Source organism: Tamandua tetradactyla, chromosome 1, assembly GCF_023851605.1.
Source record: "Tamandua tetradactyla isolate mTamTet1 chromosome 1, mTamTet1.pri, whole genome shotgun sequence".
Taxonomy (NCBI): domain Eukaryota; kingdom Metazoa; phylum Chordata; class Mammalia; order Pilosa; family Myrmecophagidae; genus Tamandua; species Tamandua tetradactyla.
This window is the reverse complement of record NC_135327.1, coordinates 215,799,975-215,822,810: the sequence shown is the minus strand read 5'-3', so window position 1 is coordinate 215,822,810 and position 22,836 is coordinate 215,799,975. Positions and strand designations below refer to the sequence as shown.

Here is a 22,836-nt window from a genome sequence, read left to right as displayed (position 1 = left end):
ATATTGAGAAAACAAGAGCAAACCAGGAGCAGGCAGGGGCTCAAATAGAAGAAACCATCACAAGCACACCGTATTCATTTTGAGAGGGTTGTAGGCAGGGCAGTGGTTGTTACTGCATTGGAATCACTGGGAGGCCCTGTTAAAGCATGGATTGATGGGCTCCATCCCCAGAGTTTTGATACAGTAGGTCTAGGTGGGGCCCATGCATTTGTTTCTATCAAGTTCCTGGGTGATGCTGAAGCTGCTGGCCCTGAGAATCACTGCTCATATATTTAGTGTTGCTGGACTTGGGGAAGACATTTGGCCAAGACTGAAAACTTTGGAGAATTCAGAGAAGCTTGTTGGTTGGAAGACTAAACGGATGGTGGATGGAGGGTGGGCAGCTCTGAGTATTTAAACAGCTGTGTGCAGCCATATTGTCACCGTTAACTTGAATAGTTGTTTTTAGTTTTTTGTCAAAGGATTCTGACCTCTTCTGTTAAGTAATTTCATTAAGACCTAAAATGACAAAAAGTACTTTTCTCAAATTTTCAAGCACCAATACATTGGGAGGAATAGCTAATCATGTTGAGTGGCAGAATGACGGTTAAAATGATCTTGATAAGTTGGAATGCTGGATCAATAAAGCAAAGTAAATTTTAGCAGTCATAGGTGTAAGATACCTATATTTATTTACATAATTGCAGGGGATAGATTGCCTGGTTTGAAAACATTTTAAGGCATAAAGGCTTAGGGATTTGGGGGAAAGAGAAAAAAAAAAAGCTGAAATGAGATTTGTGTTCTAAGGAACTTCCTCCATGGTCAGGCCGTGTTTAGAATATTTTGTGCAGTTCTAGCATCACATTTTTAAGATTTTAGTCAAATGCAGAAGTATATTGAGAGATGAGAGTAATATGTTTAAAGGGTATTGACCATTCTTCTAGAGTGGTTGAAGGACCCTGCTTAGCCAGGGGACTGTTGGGAGATCACATGGTAATTGTCTTCAAATATTAGGATGTTAGATGTGTATTTTGTAATACCTGGTAGTTAAAAAAAAAAACAAAAGTAGATTCAATGCTGATGCTCTAAATTTTGCATCTGAATTAGGAAACATTTTATAATGATGGAATGCCATTCATTAAAAAGCAGTGAGAGGCGGGCCACGGTGGCTCAGCAGGTAGAGTTCTTGCCTGCCATGCCTGAGACCTGGGTTCGATTCCCAGTGCCTGCCCATGCAAAAAAAAAAAAAAAAAAGGCAGTGAGCTTCCCCTGAGTGTGATGTGTTCAAGACGAGTCTTGATGATTGTTTATTTGGAGTGGACAAGAAAATCTGGGATGGTGTATTTCCTTTTGCTGTGATAACAGTAACATCAGTATCTCATTGGCTTACAATAATACACTTTTATTTCTTGTTTATGTCTCATGAGGCCTGTAAGTGGGCTGTGGCTCTACCAGCGGTCCATGTGGCTCCAATTGTCTTCTTTCAGGACCAGACTGAAGGAGCAGTTCCTATCTGAGATGTGCTGTTCTCATGGGAGATGGTAGGAGTGCAGGAGAGTCCCACAATGGCATTTCAAACTTCTGCATGCATGGGGAAAGCCTTGTGTCTGTTTCATGCCATTGGTCGAGTATACCAGCTGGTCAAAGTCAAAGAGGTAGAAAACTAAACTCTACAGATGCAAAGGGCAGGCATACAACAGTGCATGAGGGTTTTAATCCTATTACAGGGAGGGAACAAGTATCTGGGAGCAGTAATCCAGTCTACTACACATGGCAATTCAGTTATCTTAACATTTATTGATTACTTATGAAAGATCAGGCATGGGCTTAGGTATGGTGGATTCAGAGATCAATGGAAACAGTCCCTCAGGAAGCTTGATCTAAAAGGGCAAATCAAATAAATTACTGTACAACTTGGTAAATACACAGATGAAAGTCTGTACCACGTACAGAGGCAGCATGGAATGTGGAGGAGGGCCCATGGAGGTAGGGAAGGCATAAGGAAAAATTCCCAGAGAAGGTGACGTTTGACCTGGGTTCTAAAGATTGAATTAGAAATTTTCTAGGTGGACAAGAGGCGGGACTCATGTTGTGGGGCAGGGGCAGCGTAAGTGAAAGCACAGGGGCATTAAACATTAGGCTACTTCGTAGGAGTTGAGACTGTTTTGTTTGTTGATGTCTCCTGTATTTAGAACAGAGCCTATTGAAGCACTGATCTGTTATATCTTTTGATATTGTGCTGGAGGAATAAGGGAGGAGCAAGACAGGCAGATGTAGAGAGAGACAGACCTCAGAAAGCAACTTTTGTGCTGTTTTTCAGGCAGTCCTTAAATTAGATGAGGCCAAAACTGGAATTGGAGATGAATTGCAGGGGAGATGTGATGAAGGCCTGAGGAAGGTAGGAAAGGTTGGGACAGTTCAGGAGATGTTCGGGGGTGGAACTGGCAGTAGTCATGGATGGTTGCATGTAGTGGGCAGGGAAGAGGAAAAGCTAGGATAGAACTCAGTGGTGTCTCATTGAATTTTGGTGCTTAAAATCACCACAGTTAGGGATATAGGAGAAAGAAGAGCAAACAAGGAGAGTAAAATGGGAAATGATTAATTTTTAAAATACATTTAGAATTTGAGGTGACATGTGGGACATGTAGATGTTCAGTAGTCCATTGGATCTACATGGCTCTGCCCTAAAAATGTATAAGCTCCATCGGATGAAAGTGGTAGTTATACCACAGAAATGGATGAGATGGCCCGGAAAGGCTGTAGAGTTCAAAGAGAAACAGAATACCCCAGCATAGAATATGACATGGGCAAAGGAGGGAAATCTCAGAAGGAGCTTTAGAGGGATGTTCTCACAAGTGGGAGGGAAACGTGGACAGCGATGGAGGAGGGAGTAGCTGCCTAGTCCAGACGCGATAGCAGGTCACTTAAGCTTAGGACTCACCCCATGACATTGGAGTTTTGGGAGAGTTGTAAGGAGAAAGAAAACTCCAATGGCACTTGAAGGGGAGATGAGTTAGTGATTTGGAGGACATGCTTTTCAGTTACTTATGGGGGGGTGGTGGGGGGGGGGCTGATGATGGTCAGTTTCAATTAAAATGTTTGAGCATGACTTTTTTTGTTTTAATGAAGGGAAAAGTTAAAACCTTAATTCCTCAGGATGCATTGGTAAACAGTGGATGCTTTGCAGAGCTTTGCATTCTTTAGTTTTAATCCCTAGGTGTTTGCCTTCTGTAGCTTCTCATGGGTGTTTGATGGGGAATTGGGCAGGCCTACATCTTTTAATTGCATTAATTTATTTTAACTTGCATGCTCCATTAATAATGAAAGAGCCAGCTATCAGAGCTGACTTTGTTATGCACCAGAAAATAGAAAGAGATTTCAGTCTGTGTTTTAAGGGTGTCGTCTTATCGTGTCTCTGGATTGACAGAGCTGGGAGAGTGGAGAGGAAGCTGCTAGGAATAGAAGTTCACCTCCCTGTCAATCTATTTGCTTCTGAAAAGCCTTCAGCAAAGAACTGTGTGACAGTCAGTGGATATCGTTTCCAGGCATTCTAAAGAATCCCTAAATCCCTGGCCTTGGAATGTGTCTCCTTTAGGAAAGCTGGAGGATGAGGCTGTTAAGTGTGAAGTGGGGTTTGTGCCGTGAGGTACAAACAGAATCATTTAGCTTCACTCTTGGTGTAGGGCTGAGAGTTTATGTAACAGCTGGTAAGTGCTGTCTTTTACATCAGGGCTTGTGAACATTAATGGCTGGGAGCTGCCTGGGCGGGGTGCTTAGTTAGTTTGTCTCTTGTCTCACATGAGACATATCTGCTTAGTCAGATGGAGCAGCAGAAGGGCTCAGGAAGCCTCCTGGCTGGATCACCGCATCTTTTCAAGTTCCACAAAGTTGTGTCTCCAACTGAGGGATACACTAGAGAAAACAAGGCAGACAAATGCCCCTGTTTAAGTCTGTTTGCTTTTATATGTCAGTGCAGGCTGCAGGTGCTCAGGGCATAATAAGATAGCTCTCCTGTCCCCAAGGCATTTAGGGGACCTGGAGTGGTGCAGTCATGGTCCCCCATCAAAATGGTGGGGAGAATGATAAATACGAATACTCCACAGGGACTCAGACAAAGAGAAAATGTGCCCTGCACTGAAGGGGTCAGTTTCCAGAGAAGGGGGCACATAGGATACTTCTAGAAGGATTTGGAGGAGCAGGGGAAGGGCCCGGGGAGAGGGGACAGGCATGAGACTCCACGGCTCCCCTTCCTGAGCCTCCTCGAGTTGGGGTCCAGACCCAGGTGGGATGGCTGGAGAGGGACGTGAATGATGTACTGCATGGGGACCTGGAGCGGGACGGGCTCTGGGCTCACCTTCAAGCCCTTGTCCAGTCCCTGACAGCTAACTCACAAGGAAAATCACCATCTTACTTCAGAATCTCATTTGAAGATAAAAGTTGTCTTACCTAAAAAAACAGGAACTGAATGCGAAGTAAACTTTCTTTTCTTTTTTTTTTTAATAAATAAGTTCTCAAGCTGTAAAACCAGATGCTTTGTTTTGGAAACTGCCAAACCCAAGCTGAATATGAATAGAGAAGAATTTTTCACTGTTAATTCACAGTTTAAATGGAAACAAGGCTCAATTCTAATTTCAAAATCTTATTCGAGCCATGTTTTCCACTGAGGTGAAAAATATGCCATTGTTTACTAATTCAGAATCATACCCTGTAGCATTTTGATCCAAATTTTGAGTGTGTCATGCCCAAGTCTAAATTTGCATTATTTCCATTTATTTCTTAATAACACAAGCAGTTGAGCTGTTAGGCCTGTTGCTTGGCTGAAGTAAACATGTGCCTTTGTGCTGATGACAACTCTCTGCTGTGGGCTGGGTCTGGGATGCAGGACCAGGTCCAGATCAGCTGGCTGGGGACAAGAGTGGAGCCACATGTGTGTCCGAGCAGGCCACCCTGGGAGAAGCCCGTCCCAGTGCTTTACTTGGGCTACCTTTCTATGGCAAAGGGTACAAAGAGAGGGAATTTCTTCTTCAGGTTGGCATTTCTGGTTTCATAGATCTCTCTTCCTTACAAGCTACCTGTTTCCATTCGGTAGGATGGGTGAAAGGGCCCACTCATCTATTAACATGATGCATAAGCATTTCAGGCAGGTTACTATTTCTAGTTGCTCTAAATACCAACTCTAGTTTCCTGTTTTATGCTTGACCCCAGTTTTTGTGACCAGTGCCTTCCAGTCCCATCCACACGTCCCTTTCCTGTGATCTTCTGGATCTGCTGACCCTTACCCACAGATATTGCTGGTCTGCCTTCATTTTCTCACCTCTAGCCTAAGGCCAAGTAATTTTCTTTTTCCTTCATTTGACATTTAGAAGAGCTAAGTTGTTTTGGTCATGCACTCAGTTTTTGCTGCTCCTTTGTTTTTTTCCCCCAAAACTGCCCTCGTATTTTCAATCCTGGACTCCACTAATCTGGAGTCACTCATTCTCTTTCAGGATGCCACTCCTCACAGGCCATCCTGTTTGTGGGCCGTTGCTTCTATTTTTTTAGCAGACTTTTTGGGTCTGAATGAACCTTTGGGTCTGCACTTCCTTCAGTTATTTTTCATAATAGTGACATATGTGAATACAGTGATTACTCTAGACCTGACATTATTCTGGGTTTTTGGTGTATTTTAATTCAGTCCTCGTAACAATCTTATGAGGTAGGGTCTCACGTTATCTCCATTTCACAGATGGAGTCGAGATAACGGAGAGGTGAAGTAACATGGTCAAGGTCATCCTTTTGCTAAGTAGGGCCATCAGGGTTTGAACTCAGGCAACGTGTCTGTTCTCTTAAAAGCTACACTATAGTTTTTAGATCAGAGATCTTGGCTTAGCACTTGCCTATTTCTGTGACCTCTAGTGCTAAGACCTAACTCACAGGCTAGATGAGAGGAATAAATGTGAGTTAAAGGTACTTGGCACTGAACTGCCATTTCCTGAGCACCAGCTATAATTTTTTTTTTAAGAACTGTTTCTAACTTTTAAAATATGTTATTTTACGTTTACATTTAATCAACTAGTTCTAGTTTGTAATGGATGGGACCCAGAAAGAGACTTCTCTTTATCTTCATTTTGTTTTAGAAAAGCAGATGGTTGTTGTTATTGTTGTAATCACTTAAGAGGTAAAGAGCAGGAGAGAATTTTACCATTTAAAATAATGTATTCTTTTTTTTTTTTTTCACATGGGCAGGCACCGGGAATCGAGCCCAGGTCTCCAGCTTGGCAGACGAGAATACTGCTTGCTGAGCCACTGTTGCCCACCCAGAATAATGTATTTTAATGTCTAGAATTAAGTATTAAGATATATATCTTCAATATCTTTTTTTCTGTTTATCTCTAGAAAATATTGACTCATTTAATTGTCTATCTAAAGAAAGGGCCTAAAAATTTTTTCTCTAGAGGCACAAAAAATAATTTGTGCTTTCATTTAAAATTGCAGTCTTTTAAAACTAACTTCACATTTCGTTAGGTGGTACTAAAGCAACTGCAGATACGGCCTTAATTAATGAGGCTGAAAAACACTTGATTTGTGAATCTATTTTGAGCATGTTTTGTATAGTGAGCTCTCCACCTCCCTCAGTCTCCTAAAATAAGTCCTAAATATTCTAAATAGTCCTAAATAGTCCTCCTTTGATGGAATTTAGTCTGTGTGATGTTTGCCTTTAATTCTTCTCAGCTTTCTGTATGTAATTTTCTTTCATTTGTTTAATAATTTTCTACCAGAAGAAGTGGTGGTGGGGTAGAAGGTGGAAACATTGAGGGTGTTATAAGTCACAAGTTATTTTAGAACACTGTAAGCTAAAATTTTATTAAGGATTTTTTCCCCTTGGGTTTGCTGAATGGTGGCAGATGTCTTAGTTTTAATGACTGAGTCCTTTTGAAGGACCATGCAAGGAAAACTCTTGTCCAAGAACTTTGGCCTGCTTTAATTCCTGGGTTACTGGTTTACCATAGTCATCTGAGGTGAATGATTAAGAACAGCAGAACTCTTTCACAGTTGAGGTACATCTGATGTTACTGAGTGCTTGTCCTGGGTCACTCATTTCTCAGGTGGTATGACCAGAGCCCAGACCTGCAGCTGTCAGGTATTCAGCCAAGAACCAGGGTTCTGTCACCCCAAACGGCCTGGTAGGCATAGTCAGTGGTGCAGATTCATGCATTATGTTGCATGTGTATTTTATGTTTTTAGATTGAGAACCTGTTTTCTTTTAGGTACAGTTCCAGAAAAGTGTGTTCAATACACATTGTCTTTCTTGGTAAATGTCAGTAAAAATATAAGGTACAGCATTGGTTATAAAAGAAGAGCAGAAAGAACCCACTGGTTTCTGCCTCCAGCACCTTCCTCCCACCCAAGCAAAATGGCTAAGCCTCAGGCTCTGGGTTGTCTCTTGATTCTGAAGCCTCCTGATGCCTGGCGCTGTGTTCTCGGAAGTGACATGAAAATCCCACGGTGCCACTCCTGTAATTGCCAGGTTAATGGGGGGCTGCCACCCTCCGCCCTCCTCTGGGATGGGATCAGGGCTCCCACAGCAGTTAGCAGCTCATTTATCTCATTTATTCGTTGTCCCTTTCTCCCTGTTTTTGGCCAGGAACTTTAGATAGGCATGAAGATGAGTGTATAGTATTGTACTAAATTTAAAAATTCATGTCTTGAAAATTGGTGCGACCTATTTAGAAAGCAATTTGGCAATATCTATTTAAATTTATTTCTACCTCTTGGCTTAGGAATGACCACCTCGAGGAATTTATCCTAGAAACACTCATACACATAGGCAGACATCTAAGGAGTTCTTCGAAGAATTGTTTGTAATATATCTTTAATAGCTTGGTTAAATAAAGTATGGCACGTTCATTGATTGGAGTATTATGTATGGTTTAAAGTATTTACACAAATATTTTTTTTTTTTTTTTTAAAGGAAAGACAGAGAGAAGGAAGGAAGGATAGAAGGAAGGAAGGAAGGAAGAAAGGGAAACATTTTTTAAACATTTTCTTGTTTTATTGTATTCTGTTTCTCCATTTTTGTTACATGGGCTGGGGCCGGGAATCGAACCGAGGTCCTCCGGCATAGCAGGCAAGCACTTTGCCCGCTGAGCCACCGCGGCCCGCCTACACAAATATTTTAAGTAGTAATATGCAAAGGTACCCAAGATAAGAGAGGATGACTCTGAAGTGAAGAAAGGTAAGAACATCCAATGTGTGTTTATAACGTCATAAATAGAGCAGGCAGTGAGAGCACACCAAGGAGCAAATGAATGATCTGACTTGGAGAAATAGGTCCTAACAGTTTGGAGCAGTCCTATCCCTGCGTGCAGAGAGTATGACATCATTCTGGAGGGCTTCCCACTATATGAGTTTTCTATTTCTACATTATATAATTGTTTAAATAGTGTATGTATTGCTTTTGCAGTCAGAAAAACTGAAAACTTAAAAAAAATCCCTCATCTGTGGGTGCCCAGGGATTGAGCAGGACCAACCCTGCAGCCAAGCCCTCTCTGGAGGGGACTTGCTCCATCCTTTTACTGCTCGGAGTTGTGGGAAAGCCTGCAATTTCCTGCTGGCCCTTGGGGCAACTCAGCCCTGGGAAGCCAAGAGCATCAAGAAGCCTAATCCCAGCCTCCTGCTGCTGGGGCTTCACCCCCCTTCACCACCCGAGACACGGGCACACACACATATTCACCCAGCCACACACACGCGCCGCAGTGGCAGTTAATTCTGTCCTCTGAAGCCTTCTCTACACACAGTCTGCGTTGCCTGGTTTCTCAGCCTGCCGTAGTGAAGGAGACAGCAAAACTATAGAAATGGAAACTGAGGCATCAGAACCACCACCATACCTGAGTAGCCATCTCTGTATGAAAACAGTCCCTGGGTTTCTAAGGACAATACTTGATGGGCATGAAGAACAGGGAAAGTACTGCTGAAAACATTCTGTTTAGGGAGGCAAGGTTTTGTGTGTTACATTTTTAAAGGTAGTATTAGAAATTTGTTAACTAGACTGTTATCTGGAAATTCTCTTCTCTGGATGGCATGGTTTCCCAGTGATGCTGAACCATTGGTTTCACTTCAAAATCCATCTTCCTGGAACCTTTTGCCTCAAAGAATAAAATAATAACTTGAGACCCCAAATCTTGGAAACCCTGCCACCAGATGCAATGTTTTGAATTAGAATTTCTTCATAGGCCGGGACTTCAACTGAAAAGACTGGTTTTGCTGGGAAGAAGAAGTGGAGGATTTCAGCAATAGCTTTGGGCCTCATCCTTTGTTGTTAGGTTGGATTTTAATGAGGAAAGGCCTTGTGCCTCCGGAGCTCCCCCCCTTGGCCCAGACAAAGGGTACAGCAGTTGTAGAAATGGTTTTTAAGACATGTGCCTGTACTCTTCAAAAGTCTATTTGTGTCTTATGCAGAGCAGATATGAGATGGTTTTAATGTTTGGGGGCTTTAAATTAGTAATTAAATCCAGCAGACCCTATCACTAACTTTATTAAACATCTTTGAAGAATCCGCTTATACGGCTGGCAGCACCCAGTCTCCCAGGCCGCACCCTGCTGGTGCGCTGGAATGAAGGCCTGGGCTTCAGAGGTGGCCACCTCTGGCCTTTAATCGCAGCTTGATTGTGCAGAGCGCCCACCCTGGAGGTGAGCCTGAGGCCATGCTTTCACCACCGCTGCCCAGGACCACCCCCAGAGGCTGCTCAGCGGGCAGCACTGAGGTGGCTGTCCCATGGCCCAGGGGGTGAGCCTCTGCATGGAGGACGAGGTGGTGCTCGCTCTGTGAGAGCGGCCCTGCGGCGGGAGGGAAGAAGCGCCATGTCCAGTCATAATCCCTGCCCTCGGGCCTAGACGCTGTTGAGGAAACAGGACACACACACGCGCACACCGATTTGGTAAGATAGCCGCAAATTAAAAATGGAAGTAAAGCAGAAAAATCAAGTTGATAACATAAAATGGGGCAGGATTGAAGCTCGAGGTGATTCCACGGAGACCTATGTTCTTTCTAAGCGTCATCGCCAAGTGAGCTCTCAGTTTCGCGGCAGCCTGAAGACTGGCTCCCTGTGGGCGAGGGACCTCAGAATAAGCCTTGTGCATGTGGCCCCAGGCTGCCTTCGGCATGCAAAGGCATATTCTTTCTTCTCACCTTCTTAAAAAAAACAACAACAAATGCCCAAACAACATTTTTATTTTCTAGTTTCTTTTGGGCTCCTGGTAGTTGGCTATAGTTTGGCAGAAATATAGTAGATGCAGTAAAAGAATTCTTTAAGGAGGAGAGACACTTGAAGGCGAATAATGGATTCAGAACCAGAGGGGTGTAGGTCTGAGAGGGTTCTGCCACTCACCAGCTTGTAACCTTGGACAAGCCACATAACACTTACACTGTAGTGTCCATTAAAATGGTTATAATAGGCTTTTCCTAAAAGCATTGTGGTAATAAGAATTTACTTAAATAATGTACATCAAACCTTCAACACTGTGTATGTCTGGCTCATAATATGTGCCCCCAAAATGGTAATGAATGATAGTATTTATTGTGATATATACACACACATAAGTATTATTACATATATATGTGTGTGTGTGTATGTGTGTGTGTGTATATATAGAAAATCTGTTATGACCCACAGAGAAAATATATGTCAATGACATAGGGTCCAAGGAAGTTGAAACTGGGCATCTAAGATGTACCAAAACTAAGGTACAGTGTCAGCCAGAACAAAATGATTTCCCTTCATTGAAATTTAAAGACAAGCAACAGACTAGGTGTTGGCAGCAGGTACCTGTTGAGAGAAGCCAGTGCCCCTCACCCCACCTCTCACCCCTTACCCCCAGCCGATAGGGCAGCCTCTGACCAACACATGGAAACTTCAGTTCCTTTTGGTATACTAGGCTGGTAAATGGCAATGATGAGATTAGGGAAAGCTAGTGACCATAGTTTTTCAAAATACATTGTTCTAACAATTTCACATGAATTATTTGAGAAATAGGACCTTTGAAAAGTTTGTAGCCATGTTGTTGTACCTGACAAGCAAGGTTTCCTGAAACTTGGGGCTCTAGATCTGTCCTTCTCCATCCTCTCCTGTGGCATTTGTCCCCGACTGCTTTGTGGTGGAGTATGCCGGCTTGAAAGGATTATGTGCCCTAGAAGAGCCATATTTTAATCCTGGTCTGTCTTGTGGAAGCAGCCATTTCTTTTAATCCTCATCCCGCACTGTAGGTTGGAAACTTGATTGGGTTATTTCCACAAAGGCAAGATGTTTCAATTGTGGGTATTAACCTTTTTTTTTTAATCGAACCCGGGTCCTCGGGCATGGCAGGCAAGCACTCTTACCTGCTGAGCCACCGTGGCCCGCCCAATTGTGGGTATTAACCTTTGATTAGAGGGAGAGATGAGTCCACCCATTCCAGGTGGGTCTTGATTAGTTTACTGGAATCCTTTAAAAAAGGAAACATTTTGGAAGAAGCTTCAGAGCCACACTCTCCTACACAACCAGAAACATTTGGAGATGAAGAAGGAAAATGTCCCTAGGGGGAGCTTCATGAAACAAGAAGCCTGTAGAGAAAGCTAGCAGATGTCGCCATGCTTACCGTGTGCCTTTCCAGTTGAGAGAGAAACCCTGGGCGTCATTGGCTTTTCTTGAGTGAAGGTAAGCATCTTGTTGATGCTTAATTTGGACATTTTTGCGGCCTAAGGACTGTAAACTTGCAACTTAATGAATTCCCCCCTTTAAAAGTCATTCTGTTTCTGATATGTCCATTCTGTTTCCAGCAGCTAGCAAGCTAGAACATGGAGTTATGGATGTAGATGATGTGCAGTGGGGCCCAGCCCTACGATTCCAAGCTCCTTCTCATAACAGAAGCTCCTTCTGTTATGATGCCCCTTACTAGTTTGAAATGAAATTTGTAGATAACAGCCTACCTAAACGCATAAGCATCAGGGTACTCCTCTAATGTGGTACAAGGAGGTGAGGAAAGGAAAGTGACTTAGACTATTTCAGATATGTAAATGTGTCTTTCAATATGCAAATACTGAGAACAGCAGGAAGCTGTTGCAGGTCAGATGCTTGCTCCTGTGTGCCGAGGTGAGGCCGAGTTGCAGACTTGTTCCCCGGCGCACCTCCTTGATGTGTTTCCAAAATGAACAGCCCTTAATGAGCAAGGACCTTCTCCCCACAGTTTAAACTTCCCAGGGTGCAGCAACATTGGGAAAATGCCTCCTATGGCTGCAACATCTTTAGAACTGGTATCCTTATAATTGAGCATCTATTAAAACAGCAAATCAGTGCATAAGTAAGTGATCATCTCACCTTATAGTGGTTTTATTGAAGAACCACTAAACATTAAATGGTGACAAGAAACACTGAATATCATTCATTTAAAATACATGTTCACATGCGATGCCAATGAACATATGCATTGTAGCTGTTTGCGAGTATTGATTGATCAGTTCTGTAGCCTTGTTCTGCTCGACCACAGCGACAGCTGTGTCTACCAGCACTGACTATTGCAGTGCGTCTGGCTCAGTTTCTTGAGGCTCTGACTTAACAGTATGCATGATGGTTTGTACCATTTTCATTTTTAAAAATTGTCTTTCTCATTTGATGGACTTTAAATCTGCAGTCTTGCTCAAATATTAGCACATTTGACTACCAGATATGGGGTCTGTTTTGTCAGGTCTTTCATTTTTGGTATCTGAATGGTAATGCAGGTGGGAGAAAGAAACTACCTTCAGTTCCTGTGTCCTGCAGGACTGCTGCTCCTGCACCTTCCCAGTTGATGGATGGTCCCTGAGCTGCATGAATAAGCAGGAGGGGCCATACATATGAATAAAGTACTTTTTAAAAATAGCTACAGACTTTATGGTGGCTGTTTTTCAATTTCCATATTTAAAGTGCCATGTCTCTTTGTCACATTGACAATTTAATTTTCATGTAGAATGAGCTTTCCAGATTCCCATTTGATAACAGAATAAGCTTTAGGGGAAAATTTCACCAGAGCCCAAGCCAGGGTAGCAAAGTCCTTGGGTCCCTTACACAGGGGAAGGTACAAGTACTTTCCTTTTAACCTGAGCCGTTTGATGAAGAAATCCCATTTAATGTTTAGTCATAAAGATTTTTCCCCTTTTATTTGTGTTGGTTTGGAATTTTTCTTGTCTACTAATCTCCTTCTATTAGAACACACCAGGTGCCATTGATCTAAGCAGTCTGTGGGTGATGAGGCATGCTCTTTGATTTAGGGATGCTCTCTTGAAAGAAAAATGAGTTAACCAGAATGTCTTTGCTCCTAACTAGCTGATAAGGGGATGTCTTGTATTGTTCTTGTACGGAAAATAATTTGGAAGAAGGTGTCATTCAACCAAGCAACAGATATTCCTTCCTGCCCACCCTGTAAGCTTCTGAAAGACTCCCTAGGCTAAGGGAAAATCTCCTTAAATCAGAATTGTCTAAGTGATTGGATTAAAGAACTTGAATTTGATATTGGAAATACACTAGTCGACAGATATGTGTAGTGTATATGTATGTACATATCTGTCAGCCTGTCTTTAGCTGATCCATATATTCTGGGAACACTGAGTTTGTGTGACAAGATGGGAAGTGGGTATAAAGCACTTCTGCCACATACCCAAGTTTGATGGTTTCTTGGAAGAGCACTTGGTTGGTGATTAAGTGGCAAGTGAAATGAGCCTTTTTATTCACACAACACCAGTTTTAGTTGAAGAACAGCTGATGAACCAAGCTTATTGAGGCTTAGATATTTGGCAGGTGTATTTCCAAAAATAGACGGAGTGAACCTGTTACTTCAAGGAAAAATGCTGACAATTTTTGCTAATGATAAAGTCCAAATCTTCGTGCGAGAGTTGGAATTTTGGAAAACTTGTATCTGCTACCATGAGTTTGACAGCTTCTCTAAAGATTTTACTGATTGATGAGGCTGCCATTTGTGGGGTTTTTTTTGATATTATATAACAATATTTGTTACATTTATAAGATATACATAACTCAGTAAATATTTTTTAGATGACCAACATGTGATGGTACATACAAAATCTCACTTGAGTAACGTGTGTTCAAAGTACAAGATAGATCAATGGATTTTAATGTAATTGAATACGAAAGATTTATTGATAGATTTCAGATTCCATATTGCAGCTAATCTCAAAGAAACTAACGCTTGTCAAATTTAGGTATAGTATCAAAGAATATTTATAAGGATCTGAAAAGTTTTCTTTTCCGACCTCATGTATTTGGGAGGCCAGATTTTTCTTAAGATACTTCAGTCAAATAAACATATTGCAAACACATTGAATACAGAAGCAGATCTGAGAATCTAGTTTTCTTCTCGTAAACCAGACATTAAAGTTATTTGCAAAGTGCAAAACAACAGCACTCTTCTCATCAGTTTTTGTTTTGAAAAATATAGTTATTTTCATGGAATTAGAGTTTTTATTACATAGAATGGGCTTGTTTTTGTTACTTGAAAATGAATGAATAAATATTAAAATTTGTCAGTTTTAATTTCCAGTATGATAACAGTCTATACTTATAACCTACATATAAACTGCAGCTCTTTGGGGTCTTCAAAAATTTTAAGAATATAAAGGGATCCTGAGCCCAATGAGTTTGAGACCAACTGATATAAATCTTCCCTTAGACACAAATTATTTAAACACTTAATCTTTGCTTATATGTCTGTGGAGTGTGAAGAAAAATGGGTTACAGTGAGTGTGGAATGGAAGCTAATGTATCTTACAGCATCTATTCAATAAATTGGTAGCTTCATTTGCTCTTCAATTGTTGTCATCTCAATTATATTATAAATTCTTTTACATATGTGTGTATTAGGAGAGCAATATGCAGGCGCTTTCTCTGAGTGAAATGGAGAGCTCCCCAAAAGAAGTACCCATGAAATAATCCCTCATTACTCAGGAGCTCACCTTGACCTGCAGTTCAGCAGGGACAGGCTCCATCAGCGGCAGGTCTAGAGTAAAACAGCTTTGGACCAGTGCAGAGTTTCCATGTTCCACTTGTCCTTTTCCTGACTCTGTGACCTTCAATAAGGCCCTGTTTCTTTCTGTTTCATCATTTTAAAAATGAAGGGGGCATGCTGAAATCCTACTTAGAGGTTCAAGTTTAACCATAGTGAATTTCATAGTAAGTTTTTAAAGACACGGTTGAAGAGAAAGAGTGGCAAAGGAAAGAGGGAGAATGTGTCTCATATCATGACAGAAAATGAAAACTTAGCAGATAAGTTGGGGAATAACCATTTGAATTGCACACGATTTTTTCACTTTAGAGATAAATTTGCCACACTACAGTAATACCAGTGCAGAGTATAAAGTGCCCAACAGAGAAGAAGATTGAGGGATGAAAATGACAATTTAAAGGTTAGCTATTTATTATCTGAATATCTATCAGAATTGAAGTTTCAATACAATTTAAGAAGAAATGTGATTGCTTTGCCTGTACTTGTATCACTAGGATGACTATGTAGGTAAATGTTCATTTATACAATAAACGTATTTCAAAAAAAGCTATATAAAATAGAATTTTTGGAAATTTAATACTTAAGTTAATCTTTGGACTATTGGATAAACCTCTCTGATGGATACATTTATAACTAAGCTTCCAGTTTCATAGAAATATGACTCAGATTGCTCTTTTACTGTCCTTTGGAATTTGTTAGATTTTTTTGCCCCACCCTACTATCCTTTAGTCTTATAAGTGAAATATACTCAAAACTTAGGACTTGTCTGTGTCGTCCCCCGCCCCGTGTGTGTATGTGTAAACAGTCCTTGAGGTTGTGGCTACACACAACATTCCTCGAACCTTTGAATTCCTCTGATCCAGTGATCTAGCTGGCAATTGCTTTAGAAACCGGTGCTGTGCTCTTTTTTTTTTTTTTTTTTTAAGCAACGTTAGGTATCATTGCGTTGAGTCTTGCTGTATGTTCTTACAGCAGTACCCGGTACGGCCATGCTGCTTTGCTTGGGGAAGGATAACCATCTTAACCATGAAGTCTGAGCTTAGGCTTCCAAGTCCCACAGGTGAAGTTAGAAACCTGGTCCATCACTTCCAGGATATTTAACCTTGTATTTGAACCTCTGTTTTCAAATCTGTAAAATGGAGTTGGAAATATCTGCATCATGGGTTTGTTGGAAGAATTAATTGATGTTTGTAAGGTATGTAGCACAGTGTCTAAGCAAAATGTTGGTGGGTTTTCTCCTAGTGAGAAATGGTACCAGCACTAACAGTGTGAGAATCTTCTTGATATTTCAGGACTTTAAATATTTGAGTCATTTGGCACGATTTTATTGATAGAACTTAATCCTGATTATCAGAGAGTAGGGGCAGAGCGTTGGATCTGAGTTGGAAGATTTGGGGTAGGATCCTGGGTATATTACTTATTCTTTTACTTTGGGCAGATATTTTCATTTTTCTCAGCTTCAGTTTACTTAGTCATAAGATGAGAATAATAATAGCTACTTAAGAAGATTGTTGGGATGATTAAATGAGATTGTGTGAACAAAACTAAGAGTACACAGTAAACTAAAAATGGGAATATGCTCAAGTTATCCTGAGGATGAATGACTGACATTTTCCTGCAAGCGCTCACCTTTGACTGAAACTTGGAGCCTCTTAGTCCTTGAGCTTCTTCATAGTTTCCATATCAGTTGGCTTAACAAGAATAACTGAACAGGAATACTTTGTGCTTTGGCCATAAGATGATAAAACAATTCTTTGAGTGTTTATTTGAAGTACATCTTCCCCATCTGTTTCTCCTAAGATTTCTGGTAAAGGGTATCTATATTGATCGTCATCTTATCAAGATAAATAATCTCTTCCTTCCAGTGGAATCATAAGGTCACAAAACAAAGATGTATCCACTATGAAACCAAAACAAGTATACATTTTGAGTTTTATAAATTTAATTATATACTTAGAAATTGAAATGTTTTCTGAAAAGTAATTCTCCAGTTCTCCATTAAAAAAAAAACACAGCAGTACACAGTGAGAAAGACAAAAAAAATCTTTTAATTGAACAGTCTGAGAAAGGGCTAGAATGCCGATATTTCTATCTCCCTTAGTTTCTTTAGCATTTTATTTGTTGTGTGGAATTTTAGAGCAGGAGAGTAAAAGAACATCTAATTTAATCCTCTCATTTCACAGGTGAGAAAACAGGTGCTCAGGGCAGGTCGCAGCTGGTGGCAGAGCTGAGCCATAAGAGAGCAAGGGTGCCCTGTGGCTCAGCCTGTTCATTTGCTTATCTTTCTTGTCAGTGCCTTTTTATTTAATCATTAATGTGTCTGGAATGTGGTAGAACATTATTAAGTATTTTGGACTGGACTAGTGTGCCTGTCCCATGCACCTGTAACCACCTCGCGTGAACTGCACCAGCCGAGTGAGGATTCTCTTGGGCATCTGCTGTGCTGTTCACAGCTCGTGACAGAATATGTAAAGGTGCCGTTTTTTTCTTCTGGTAACCCCCTCCCCACTTTCATGGAAAAATCTTTTGAACTAAATAAAATAAATTTTTCATTTGTACTCTTTTATCAGCTTTTAAGTAAATTTACTTTTTTTTTCTCTCCTGGAAAATTTTCAGGAGAGAAATTTTTTTTTTTAATAAAACCGTTTTTTTTGTTTCTTTTCAACCTTCTGTACTATAAGAAAATCTACTGTCAGCATAATTGTAAGATAGGTTTTTGTCAATAGTATGACACATCTACTATCAAAGAAAAGATGAAGAAAATAATGTCCAGTGCCCCAAAGTAGAATAATTACACCAGATATATTAACTTATGGCTAAAAAAAATGAAAGCACAGATTTCCAGTGTATGATATGTCAGTTCACCCTGACTTTACTGACCTGAAAGTACGAGAAGACTTTTACCATAAGAATTGGAGTAGAGCTTGGAGAATTTCCTTGAAAGTGAGCTCCGGTGCCGCCAGGGTAGTCAATCATACTTAACATGCTTGTGGGTGACAGAAAAGGGAAAGGGAGCAAGGAGCCTGCCTGTGAATTTGCTTTGCTGGAAAATAAATCTCTGTTAATTTATTCACTTGAGGATACTAAAGAAAAGGGACACATAGCAGGCAGAAGGGCCTGCATTAATAATGGGGTTCCGACATGGACTCTCAGTGTGGGTTTGGGTTTTCCCCCCACCATGGCTTTCAGGCTGCAGAGACCGGGTGTGCGAGACTGGCACGAAGCCACAGGGTTGTTACATTGTCTCTTTCTGTCTGGAAAGGGGATTTGGGTGTAACCGGTTCAGGGAAAAGCAATCACAGTAATTTTTCTATCCTCATGAATTAGTGATTCACACCCCACCCCACCCCCACCCCCACGACCTCAGCAAAGACCCAGCTGTGTGGACGGAGCGAGTGGACGATGCTGACTTGAGAGTTTCATCCCCTGCTTACTTTTGGGATTGAAACTATTTACTACATGAATATAAAATTTTAGGGCCTTGCTATTCAGTAAACAGTTTCAAAAAAATTACCAAAGGGGATTGATTAGTTCTGAACTTTATTTTCATGTGGTGTATTTATACTTTGCCCTCATGTGACCCTTTGTTTCACATGCTTTTTTTTTTTTAATTCAAACAAAAATCCCTTTTCTGTTTATGAAGTATTATTTTCTATTCCCTGGGATGCTTTGAATGAAGCCAACACCTCACTGTTTTCAGAATAATCTTTTCCTTATTCCCTTTCTCATATCACAGTTCTGAGATAATCACCAGCATTGCCTGTGCCCACTGCTGCCCGATGGTGGTGGGCTGGTGAAGGCGGGCCAGGGGGAGTCTGCAGGAGGCACAGAACGGCTCCTTCTTCCTAAGGCTGTGCACGAGTGTGTGGAGTGTGTATGATCAGTCTAAGAGAGGCCAGGGTCAGTGCCTGGTGAAGCCAGTGAGAGGCCAGGGTCAGTGCTTGCTGAAGCCAGTGACCGGAAGAAGATGGTTAGAAACAAATATTACCAGATCAGGTAGTGAACAGAGGCCATTCTACAGAGTAGAGAAACCCAGAGATGGGTGCTGGAGTGGGGGGCAAGTGCAGGGTCAAAGCGTCATCCGGGCTTAAGTGAGAACGGGCTTGAGTAATTCCAGGAGGTGAGCAGTGGGAAGGAAGGCTGGGGGTTACTGGTTGGGTCAAGGTCGTGGAGGGCCTTGAATGCCAGGCAAGGTGTGGGGGACTTTTTTGGGGGGGGGGGGGTAGATACAGTTTTTCAAAAATATGTGTCATAGCAGGGCAAGTGTACTCACAGAGTAACTCTTTCCAAGATAAAGTCTCACACCCCCCCCCCCACATTGTGTCTAGGCAACATCTTGCAAAACTGTAGTATGCTGTCACTTACAGGATTTTGACATTGTGCTGTCACTTACAGGATTTTGACATTGTACTGTCACTTACAGGATTTTGACATTGTGCTGTCACTTACAGGATTTTGACATTGTGCTGTCACTTACAGGATTTTGACATTGTACTGTCACTTACAGGATTTTGACATTGTGCTGTCACTTATAGGATTTTGACATTGTGCTGTCACTTACAGGATTTTGACATTGTGCTGTCACTTACAGGATTTTGACATTGTGCTGTCACTTACAGGATTTGACATTGTACTGTCACAGGATTTTGACATTGTACTGTCACTTACAGGATTTTGACATGGATACAGCCAAGATGCAGAACATTTCCACCACCAAGACCCTTCATGTGCCCTTTTGCAGTACACCCACTTCACTCCCACCGTTTCTTGAATCCTGGTCCATTTCTGAAACGACCATTTCTAGAATGTTATCTGACTGGAATGATACAGTATGTTACCTTTTAGGATTGGCTTTTTCACTTAGCAAAATACCCTGGAGATTCAACTGGGTTGTTGAGGGTTTCAGTAGTTCATTTCTTTTTACTGCTTAGTCGTATTCAATAGTATATGTATGAAAGTTTGTTTAACCATTAACCCATTGAATTTTTTCCAGCTTTTGGCTATTACAAATAGAGCTGCTGTAAACATTCATGTGCATGTTTTTGTGTGAACATGTACGTCTTCATTTTTCTGCATAAATGCCCAGGAGTACAGTTGCTGGGTTGTAGGTATTTACATGTTCAAGTTTTTTAAGAAACCGCCAAACTATTTTCCAGAGTGGTTGTACCAGCAATGTCAGAGTATTTCTGCATCCTTGTCAGTCCATGGTGGTGTTACTGTTTTTTGTTTTACCCATTCTGATAGGTGTGTAGTGGTATTTCATTGTGGTTTTCATTTGCATTTCCCTTATGGTGAATGAAATGCTTTTCATGTGTTTATTTGCCATCTGTATATCTTCTTGTGTGAGATGTCTTTTGGCCCATTGGATTGTTTGCTTTTTTTACTATCAAGTTTTAAGAACAAAAGAGGTCCTCCAGAAATAACTCTTAGGCATTCTATAGGTAGTCTAAGCTTCTCCGCTACCTATATAAGCTTCACAAGAATAAGCCTCCTGATTGAGGGCATGGCCTATTGTTTTCAGTGTCCCTAAAGTTTGACCCAGTATCAGGATTCTCTGATGTTAAGGTGTAATAGTTCCATATTCTTTATCTTATCCCTCAGGGGACTTTGCCAATACTTTTTGATTATCTGCTTAATATGCGCTAGGATGTATCCAGGCATTACAGTAATCTCTACATAGGTCTAATCTTTAGTAGGTTTAGCCTGTCCTCTGTGGGGATAAGTTTCATATGAACAAACTCTATAAGACTGAGGGCTTGGCCTGTTGATTTGGTTGTCCCCACTGCTTGTGAGAATATCAGAATTTCTCTAAATGGGGAAGTTAAATTTCCCTCTTTTTCCTCATTTTCCCATGGGGACTTTGCAAATACTTCTTTATTCCCTGTTCACATTACTCTGGAATTTATCGGAACGTCACATTAACCTGTACAAACCTACAAAATCTCATGCCCTGTTCAAGGTTCCCTGTACTTATGGTGTTCAATTAAACTGTCCACATAAGTTATATTAGGAAATGCACTAGTCAAAATATAAATTTTGTATAAAATTTTTTTTGCTTTAATCTCACACAGAATTTGAAGTTTTAAAATATGAATGACCATCTATTTTCAACACCTTGCCATATTGACATTCCTTTGTTTTTCCTTATGCAAAATCATCTTTTAATTTGTGCGATTAGCCACTATCATTGTACACTCTAGGCATTCCTAGATTATACCATCTCAGTCTTTATCGTTTTATCTTTCCTTCTGGTTTCATATGTGCCCCCAGCTCTCCTCCCTCTTTCATTCTCACATTCATTCAATGTACTTACATTATTGTGTTACGATCAGGTAGTATTGTGCTATCTATTTCTGAATTTTTACAATCAGTCCTCTTGCACAATCTATATCCCTTCAGCTCCAGTTACCCAATCTCGACCCTATTTTTATCTCCTGACCTGCTGGGATTTTGATAGAAATCACATTAAACCTGTGTATCAGTTTGGTAAGAGTTGATGTCTTAATTTTGTTGAATCTTTTAAACCATGAACATGTTATGTCTCTCCATTTATTTAGGTATTCTTTGCCTTTTTTCATCAGTGCGCTGAACTTTTCAGCAAATACATCCTGTATGTCTTTTGTGAGGTTAAAACTGAAGTGTTTCCTTCTCAATGATTGTAAATGAAAATATTTTATTTTTAATTTTGGTGCCCACATGGTCAGTGGTATATATAGAAATACAATTGATTTTTGCATGTTTTTCTTGTACCTGCAGCCTTTCTGAACTCTCTTATTAATTGCAGAAGTTTTGAGGCATATACCTTGGACTTTTCTACCTAGAGAGTCATGTTGTCTGCAAATGGGGACAATTTTACTTCTTCCTTGATGATCTGTAATGGCTTCTATTTCCTTTTTCTGTTCCTTAACACTGGCTGGAACTTCTAGTGCCATGTAGAGTAAGAGTGGTGAGAGCCAACAGCCTTACGTTACTCTCCATCTTAGGGGGAATGCATCCAGTCTTTCCCCAGTAAGTATAATATTGGCTGTTGGTGTCTTATAGATACTCTGCCAAGTTGAGAAACTTTTCCAGCTTTTCTGAGACTTTATGGTAAATGGAGATTGAATTTTGCGAATGCCTTTTCTGCAAGGATTGATTTGATCATGTGATATTTCTTCTTTAGCTTGTTAATATGGTTGATTACATTGATCTATTTTTGAATACTGAACTAGCATTATGTCCCTGGAATAAGCTCCATTTGGCCAAAACTTTTTTTATATTGCTGAATTTTGTTCTCTAACGTTTTGTGAAGGGTTTTGTGTCTTTTCATGAAGGATACTGGTTTGCACTTTTTATTTTTTTTGTACTGTTTTGTCTGATTTTTGTAGTAGGATAATACTTCTTAAAATGATTTGAAAGTATTCCATCTTTTGTTTTCTGAAAGGAATTGTATAGGATTGGTATTAATTCTTCTTTAAATGTTTGGTGGAATTCAGTAAAACCATTTATGATTTCTATTGTGGGAGTTTTAACATTATGAATTCAATTTCCTCAATATTTATGGAGCTTTTCAGGTTATTTCATATTGGATATTATGGTAGTTTGTGTTTTTTTGAGGAAATGATCTGTTTCAAATTTATGTGTGTAGAGTAGTTTGTAGTATCTCCTCATGAGTCTTTTGATGCCCACAGGGTCTGTGGTGCTATCCCATTTCTTTCCTGATATTGGTAATTTGTGTTTTCTTTTTATGTCATTCTTCCTAGATGTTTGTCAGTTTTATGGATCTTTTCAAAGAAACAGCTCTTTGATTGATTTCCTTTATTGTATTCTGTTTTAAATTTCGTTGACTTCTCTTATTATTTTCTTTCT

The 22,836-nt window shown here is 40.5% G+C and overlaps 1 protein-coding gene across 14 annotated transcripts in view; it reads left to right on the top strand.

Moving 5' to 3' along the window:
• The window catches only part of CCNY (cyclin Y), a 317,654-nt gene that overhangs the window by 161,087 nt on the left and 133,731 nt on the right, over positions 1-22,836 (top strand). The window contains exon 1 of one of the 14 annotated variants that reach the window (XM_077152027.1): positions 2,356-2,377. The exons of the other annotated variants lie outside the window; for them this stretch is intronic. The gene's annotated coding sequence lies outside the window, so the exon portion shown is untranslated. Of the gene's footprint in view, positions 1-2,355; positions 2,378-22,836 lie in introns of those variants that run through there. 14 annotated transcript variants of the gene reach the window in all.